We start from the raw sequence: 8,442 nt of genomic DNA, 5'->3' as shown, positions 1-8,442 counted from the left end.
AAACCATTTCTGAAATGAACGCTTGAAGCTTCCAGTTGGCAGGCAGAAAGCACAGTGCTAATGAAATGAAAAAAAAACTCCATGCAAATAATTTGCAATTTGCTATACATGGATGGCATCGTCCACGCATTCCAAAAGATAGTGCTCATGAAATGTCCATAAATAAAACAAGTTTGTAGCATCGAGCACACAGCATTGCTTAATGGGTGAAGCAAATAGTGACTTGCCCAAAGATTATATGCTTGAATAAAAAGCTTGAAAGTTTTATTTAGAATGTGCTAAAGCATATAATGGGTTCCTTGCTCAGTGAGATCTCTGGAGGATGTGGCCAAGAGGAGTGAAACTAGAGAGTTCATTTCCCTCACTAGCATTGCATTTTATTATCCTATCTAACTTATATGCTGAACATATCATGGAGAAAGAAGCTGTGAAATTGAAGGAAGGAACATCAGCCATTCAAAATATGCAGATGACACCATACAACTAGCAGAAAATAGCAAAGGCTTGAAATGATTACTGAGGAAAGCCAAGGAAGAAAGTACAAAGATTTATAGGATATTAAGAACAGAGAAATAACGACCACATGTGGTTTACATAACAATGTGGATAATAAAGATGTTGAAAAAGTTAAAGTTTTTCCATATTGTGGATCAGCCATTAATCAGAATGGAGACTATAATCAAGAAATATAGCCCTTGCGCTATGCTAATCTGCTCTGAGTATGTATCCCCAGTGTGGAATACATCTCACCACACTAAAACAGTGGATGTGGCTCTTAATGAGACATACCGCATTATCACGGGGTGTCTGCGCCCTACACCACTGGAGAAATTACACTGTCTAGCCGGTATTGCACCACCTGACATCTACCGGGAAGTAGCAGCCAATAGTGAAAGGACCGAGGCAGTGACATCTCCAGTCCATCCCTTGTTTGGGTATCAGCCAGCACGTCAACGACTTAAATCAAGAAATAGTTTTCTAAGATCTACGGAGACACTTGCTGGAACAACCCAGCAAGTGAGAGTCCAAAAGTGGCAGGCTCAAGCCCAGAACCTCAATCAATGGCTGATACCAAATGAGAAACTCCCCCCTGGGTACACAGAAGACTGGGTGACTTGGAAGGCGCTGAACAGACTGCGCTCTGGCACCACAAGATGCAGAGCCAATCTTAAGAAATGGGGCTACAAAGTGGAATCCACGACATGCAAGCAAACTACAGACCACCTGCTACAATGCAACCTGAGCCCTGCTACATGCGCAATGGAGGACCTTCTTGCGGCAACACCAGAGGCACTCCAAGTGGCCAGCTACTGGTCAAAGGACATTTAATCAACTACCAAGCTTGCAAATTCTGTGTTTTGTCTGTCTGTCTGTTTGTTTTTGTAAAAATGTAATACAAATGTCTGTTTGCTGATGACACGATAAATAAATCAAGAAATGAGGAGAAGTTTGGACTGGGAGGGCAGCTACAAAAGAACTAGACAAGATCTGGAAGTAACAAAATAGATCACTGAATACTACCGTTATGATTGTTCATGCCACTATATTTCCCATTTCTATGCATAATAGCGAAGGAAGGACAGTGAAGAATTCTGTCAGGGAGAACACTGATTCATTTGTAATGTGATACTCTGGACTGCTAAAAAATGGTGGGTGCTAGAGCAAATCAAGCCTGAATTCTCTTTAAAAGCCAAGATAATTAAACTGAGACTATTCTACTTGGATCGTATCATAAGAGGAACCCAACTCACCAAAAAAGATAATACTTGGCAAGGTAGAAGGTAGTAGGAGTAGCAGAGGAAGTGCATTCCAGAGGGATAAACTCAATCAAGGATTTGGAGTTTGGTGAAGCATATTTGGCAGAAAATCTTAAAAACCTTGTAAAGCGACTGCTACTGTGATTCCAGAGCACTGAGCCATGGCAGCTAAAGTAATGTCAAACTGCATTAATTTGACATGTAGATGGAGTTTTGGAGGTTTCTCATTCATGTTGTCACCATAAGTGAAAGTTGACTGGATGGCACTTACCTACAACAACAATAACAAGACTTCTTTCCAAATGAATTCTGTTTACTACAGCCAGGTTCCTAACAAAGTTGTAAGAAAGAAAGAATAAGAAAAAATTAAAGGATAGCCATGGTATCTTCACAGGAGAATACATTCTTATCCATTTAGTAATGAGCACTAAAACATTTTCTGATTGTAGTCATGAATTTTTGAATACCACTACACAAGGAAGTGCTGTTCAAAATAGCACTTATGGGAAACAATTCTACCTGCAGATGTTTTCTGTAACAGTCATTTATTAACATCTCCTGGAACTCAGAGGTTACTAGCAATGATGGCAAGTGATACAGAAGGAGTATCACTTTCTAGATCAGTGGTTGTCAACCTGTGGGTCCCCAGAAGTTTTGGTCTTCAACTCCCAGAAATCCTAACAGCTGGTAAACTGGCTGGGATTTCTGGGAGTTGTAGGCCAAAATACCTGGGGACCCACAGGTTGAGAACCACTGTTCTAGATGTTGCCATGAAGGATAAATAGCTATGCAGGAGGAGGGCAAAATGAGAATACTGCTCCCACAAATAATAAATATGATCACTCAGATTATTTTTTCCTGCAGCCTTCAGTATTCTAGGAGTGCTTTAAGATGGCATCTTTATATACAGCTTAGGTATTCAGAGAAAACACAGAAATAAAGTTTAGACATCTAAGAACTTCATCATATGGGCAGTGAAAAAAGTGGGGGAAAGTGGAGGGAACCAGACCTGTAGTGAGGGGGGGGGGGGTGGTTAGGCGTTCAACCCCCCCCCCGCCCCCACCCAAAATTTTTCAGGTTAAAAAAAATAAACCTAGTTTACTCATGAATTTTAACTGGTTAACCAAATCCCCATGCTAAGTCTATGAGACACAAAAGAACTGTCTATGAGTCCCCCCAGAACTACAAGCATTATCTCAAGCAAATATTGACAATTTATTATCACTGTCATTACTTGCAGCAATAGCTGATGTAGCGAAGCAACCAAGTTGGGGGGGGGGGGGAGGGTGTTGAACGCTCTCATTAAGGAGGCCAAACTTGGTGGAGGTGGTTGACAGGGTCAGAGCTGCAGGCTATTGAAGGCTGCTCTGCCCCTCCTGTGCTCTTTGCTTCAGCGTGAGCTAAGAGGCAGGTTTCAACCCCCCCCCCCAATTTTCAAAACTCCCCCCTCCAAAATTTTCAACCCTCCACGAATTTTTTTTCTGGCTACTGCCCTGGAGGGAACTGTCTTACCTTGTCCCCTACTGTCTTTATTAGTCATCTGGAATGGCTAGCCACCCCATGATCTTTTTGTGCCTTTTCCTGTCTTCTCCCTCCTTTTCCCAGATTAGAGTTGGCTAACTACTTAAGACAGTTTTTGGGATCTGTTTCCATGCGCTTAGAAAACAGAGCACCATGGAGTCTTGCCATAAGTACCCTTATATCATGTGATGGCCTTCATGGGACTTCTGTGGGGCTCCGTTTCCTAAGCACTTGGAGCCCAAAGACTGTCTGATGAAATCCTAAAAAGAAATATAGTTTAGAAATAAAATATGACCCCTATATACACAAGGTATACATTCCTAGACTTACCACGGAAAAGTAAAACTATAGATAATAGGGAGCCCTATTGAAATTAATGACTGACAGCTCGCTCTTGTTTAACTCTTGTAGCATTTTATACTTTGTTTCTATAATGTTATTGTGATTTTTTTTGCTTTACTATGTTATTGTTAGCATTTTTATTTGATGTTATCGTCTGTTTTGTATGTACTTTACTTTGTAATTGTTTGGGCTTGGCTTCATGTTAGCTGCCCCAAGTCCCTTCGTGGAGATGGTGCCGGGGTATAAATAAAGTTTTTTTATTATGTATTGTCGAAGGCTTTCATGGCTGGAATCACTAGATTCTTGTGGGTTTTTTTCGGGCTATAGAGCCATGTTCCAGAGGCATTTCTCCTGACGTTTCGCCTGCATCTATGGCAAGCATCCTCAGAGGTAGTGAGGTCTGTTGGAATTATTTTTATTATTAAGCATACCATAGGATTGTGCTGGAAGACCTGGGAAATGTCTAGATAGAATATTTCTGGACAAGGCAACTGTGGATAAGTCTTCCTAGATCAAGAGTGGGCAATCGTGGTGGGTGCAGGGTCCAATTTTCTCTCCCTTCATTCTACTGCTACATATCACTTCATGGCAAAGCAGCAAATAGTCATGAAAATATCTTGTGCAGACAAGCTTTGTTGAGCAATTGACTGTTTGCTGGGAAAGTGTTTTTGAAGGGTTAATAAAAATTGCTCTACTTTTAATTGGTTTTAGTGCACGTGTGCTTTATATTATAGTTTACTTTATCTTGTTTTAATATTACAATATAACTTCCCTTTTCTCATATTTTCAAGGCTAGTCCTTGGGTCTGAGAAAATAAGTCTCCTCTAGGCATTTTCTAGATCAGGGTTTCCCAACCTGGGGGTCGGGACCCCTGGGGGGGTTGTGAGGGGGTGTAAGAGGGATCACCAAAGGCCATCAGAAAGCACAGTATTTTTGGTTGATCATGGGGGTTCTGTGTGGGAAGTTTGGCCCAATTTTATCATTGGTGGAATTCAGAATGCTCTTTGATTGGAGGCGAACTATAAATCCCAGAAATTACAACTCCCAAATGTCAAGTCTCTTTTCCCCAAACTCCACTAGTGTTTACATTATTGAGTATTCATGCCAATTTTGATCCAGATCCATCATTGTTTGAGTCGACAGTGTTCTATGGATGTAGGTGAACTACAACTCCAAAACTCAAGGTCAATGGCCACCAAATCCTTCCAGTATTTTCTCTTGGTCATGGGAGCTCTGTGTGCCAAGTTTGGTTCAACTCTATTGTTTGCGGAGTTCAGAATGCTCTTTGATTTTAGGTGAACTATAAATCCCAGCAACTACAACTCCCAAATGACAAAATAACCCACCCATCCACCCATCTAGCTCCCAATATTCAAATTTGGGCATATTGGGTATTGTGTCAAATTTGGACCTGGGAATGAAAATACATTCTGCATATCAGATATTAACATTACGATTCATAACAGTAGCAAAATTACAGTTATGATATAGCAACAAAAATAATTTTATTGTTGGGGGTCACCACAACATGAGGAACTGTATTATGGGGTCGCAGCATTAGGAAGGTTGAGAACCACTGTTCTAGATCCTCTAGTGTGATACTATAGTAATAATGAGCTGGGAGTTCTTCATTTCAATAGAGTTCTCTATTATCTGCAATTTTGTACACAAATTCCAGGAATGTATCCTCCAATGGTATGCAGTGAGGAGTGTGTAATGCTTTATGCTTTTAGACGTATCAGCGTTAGTTGAGCCTGTTGGGTGCCGTGTTGAGTTCCAGGCTCTGTAGAAATGAAGGATATAAATCAAGTAAACAAAGAAATACACATTTTCTACTTATCCCTGGGGAAAAGTTTTCAGCTTTTTTCCAGAGAAGGTGTGGGAAACCATGTACTTTTAGAATGAAATTGTACTTCCTGGAGGGATCTAGGAGTGCAATTCAACTCTGAAACAGAGGGGAAAAAAGAAAACCTTCCTACCACCCTGCTGCCAAAATTCAGCAATACTGTTCATTGCCACCCCTGTTGTACATATTGTACAGATTAAAATGCAGTAAAATACAACCACATCCATAAACAATAAAAAGCAAGCATGTGTTAAAAATGTTTGAATATACACATTTTAGCAGCATTCCGCAAAATATGCCACAGATCAACAAAAGCTAAAACAGCCAGCAGGAACAGGCATAATAACTAACCCACAGATTTTCAAAAAGATCTTCAAAAGCCCAGAAGACCAGAAAGGTGTTGACCTGGTGCCAAGAAGACAGTCTTTATAAAGATGAAGTGTTCGTCTCTAGGGAAAGTGAGAAACCACTGAAAACCATCCTTATGGCTAATTTCCAAATGTCTTACTGAGACAGCAGGGACAGAAAACACCTTCTAAAGATGACCTACTGGCAAGGAAATGTACATATGGAAGGAAGTGTTCCAACACCTACCAAGCTATGCAGTATTTTTTATGGTTCCCTATGTGTTAAATAGCTTGTTTTGACAGGGATATTTTCAACAAAATAAAGAAACTTATCTGGGAGCTGCCATCATCTAGCCTATGGTGTTGTCTATGTTGCTTTGGAAAGGTGGGCTGGGGGAAAAGCCATGGGTGGAATCCTACTGGCTTTTGTGCATGAAAGTTTCCCTAAACAGTGTCTGGACCCTGAAATTTCATAACAAAGGGCAGACTACATCTGTTGTCTTCTATATATACAAAAGTCAAAGTTTGTATGTATGTATGTAGCTTGCTTGTTTGGTTTGTATTACATGGCTTGATGAATCTGGGCCAAATTTGGTAACATGCTCTTCATTATCAACCTTAAAGTATTTGTGGGGTTACAATTGATAAATTGGCTTCCTTTGGGGGCAGAGGCCCAAAAACTAACACAGTATACAGAGAAGCTACCTCAGAGAGTGAGAGAGATGATAAATGAAGGTGTACTATAGTGTCACTGAAGGAGCCGTTCAGAGGGCCAGAGCATTGCCATTGAGATGTCCTGAGGAAGGTGTTTTCAAAGGACCAGCCAAACATGGAAGTGAGGTGGAGAAGGGAGTAAGCAGATAGGTGGCAGAGATAGGAAGGGAGAAAGAAGGGGGGGAAAGGAGGGAGGGAGGAACAAAGAGACAAAAAAAGAAAGGGAGAAGAAATAGGGAGGGAAGAAAGAGAGAGAGAGAGCTAAGTTATGTAGGGAAGGAAGGAAAGAAAGAAAATAAAGGGGGAAAGGACTAAAGAAGCAAGGGAAGAAAGAAAAGGAAGGGAAGAGAAAGGAAGGCAGACAACAGAAAGAAGAGGGGGGAAAGGTGTATGTGAGAAAGGGAATAAGGAAAGAAACAGCCACAAACAACATGCAAAGCCAAGCAATGCCAGATATGTACACAAGTATTAAATTAAAATATATTGTTGAACATATCCCCCATCAGGAATATGTTCCTGGACTTTGCATTATCCAATATCATAAAATCATAGAATTGGAAGAGAGCATAAGAGCCATCCAGTCTAAAATAGGAAACTCTAAATGGCCCAAGAATATCATGTTGGAGAACCAATACAATGCCTAAAAGAAGGACATATTTTGTCAAATGTGGTGTGAATAAAGGAAACCACAGATACTAATTGTTACTAATTGTTGCCATTTTAGCACAGTCAGCACATAACTCTACATTAAGAATTGCAGGTGAAACAAGGAACAGGGCTCCTGTTTCTTTAATGGTTGCAGCATTAATGACAAGAAGCATTTGATATTATTCTTTCTACAACACAACTTTGCTTCTTATTTCATATGGCAGCCCTACTCTGCATGCAAAAAGTCACTACTGTTGTGTCATGCCTTTCAAACCATCCCTGACCTATATGGAAAACCCTTCTCAGGTTTTCTTGACAAGCTTTGCTCAAAAAGGCTTTGCTTTTGCTCTTCTCTGAAACTCCTCTAAAGCTGAAAGAGTGTGACTTGCCCCAGGTCCCACATGGGGATTTGAATCCTGGATGGAAGGATCTCAGTTCACACTCTAACCACTGCATCATGCTGGCTGTTTAGATTTACACTACAAAACCACAATCTGGATTTCTCCCCCAGTATATCTCACTGACTACATTGGGCCCTGAATTGAATTACTTGTACAAGGGATAAAAAAACAACCCAATCTCAATCTTTCATGGGTTTTTTTTGTCTATGTAAACCTGTATTTGCCTTCTGACCCAATATGGAGCTATACTGAAAAGCCCCATTCTCACAATTGAAAAAGTAGTATCCTAATGTAGTGTTCTAATAGTATCCTAATAGTATCCTAATGTTTTGTAGGCTTTTTTTGTTTTGGTTCATTTCTAGATAGATGTAATGATGTGTATATATTTTTCTTGTGGAGAAAATAGATTCTTCAACCCCGTTATGTTTCCCCCATATAGTGGACATAATGAAAATATGTAATTTCAACTTGAATGATACTCATGATAGGTAAACTAATGTTATCAAAGGGGAGGGGCATTTGTCTCCATGATAGTAAGCATATATTATTCAGTACATCATATTGTGGTCAGTCATCTCCTTGGATGGAATTCTTATATGAGAAGGAACAATCACAAAAGGAGTACAGACTGGAAGGAGAGTATTATCATTAAGAGGTTCTTTTACCACTCAGTTGAAAGATAAATAAATACTTCTTGGATATCATTGAGCTCGAAAGAGACCTCAAGAGCTATTCAGTCTAACCTTCTGTCATGCATTCCAATCCAGAAAATGAGCCTTCAGCACATTCCAGATAAAATATTCCACTATTGAATAGCTTTTATAATCAGGAAGTTCTTCCTAATGGTTAAGTGGAATCTCTTTTCT

Source organism: Anolis sagrei, chromosome 3 (assembly GCF_037176765.1).
Source record: "Anolis sagrei isolate rAnoSag1 chromosome 3, rAnoSag1.mat, whole genome shotgun sequence".
Classification (NCBI taxonomy): Eukaryota; Metazoa; Chordata; class Lepidosauria; order Squamata; family Dactyloidae; genus Anolis; species Anolis sagrei.
The sequence above is the reverse complement of the archived record's forward strand: the minus strand, read 5'-3'. Positions refer to the sequence as shown.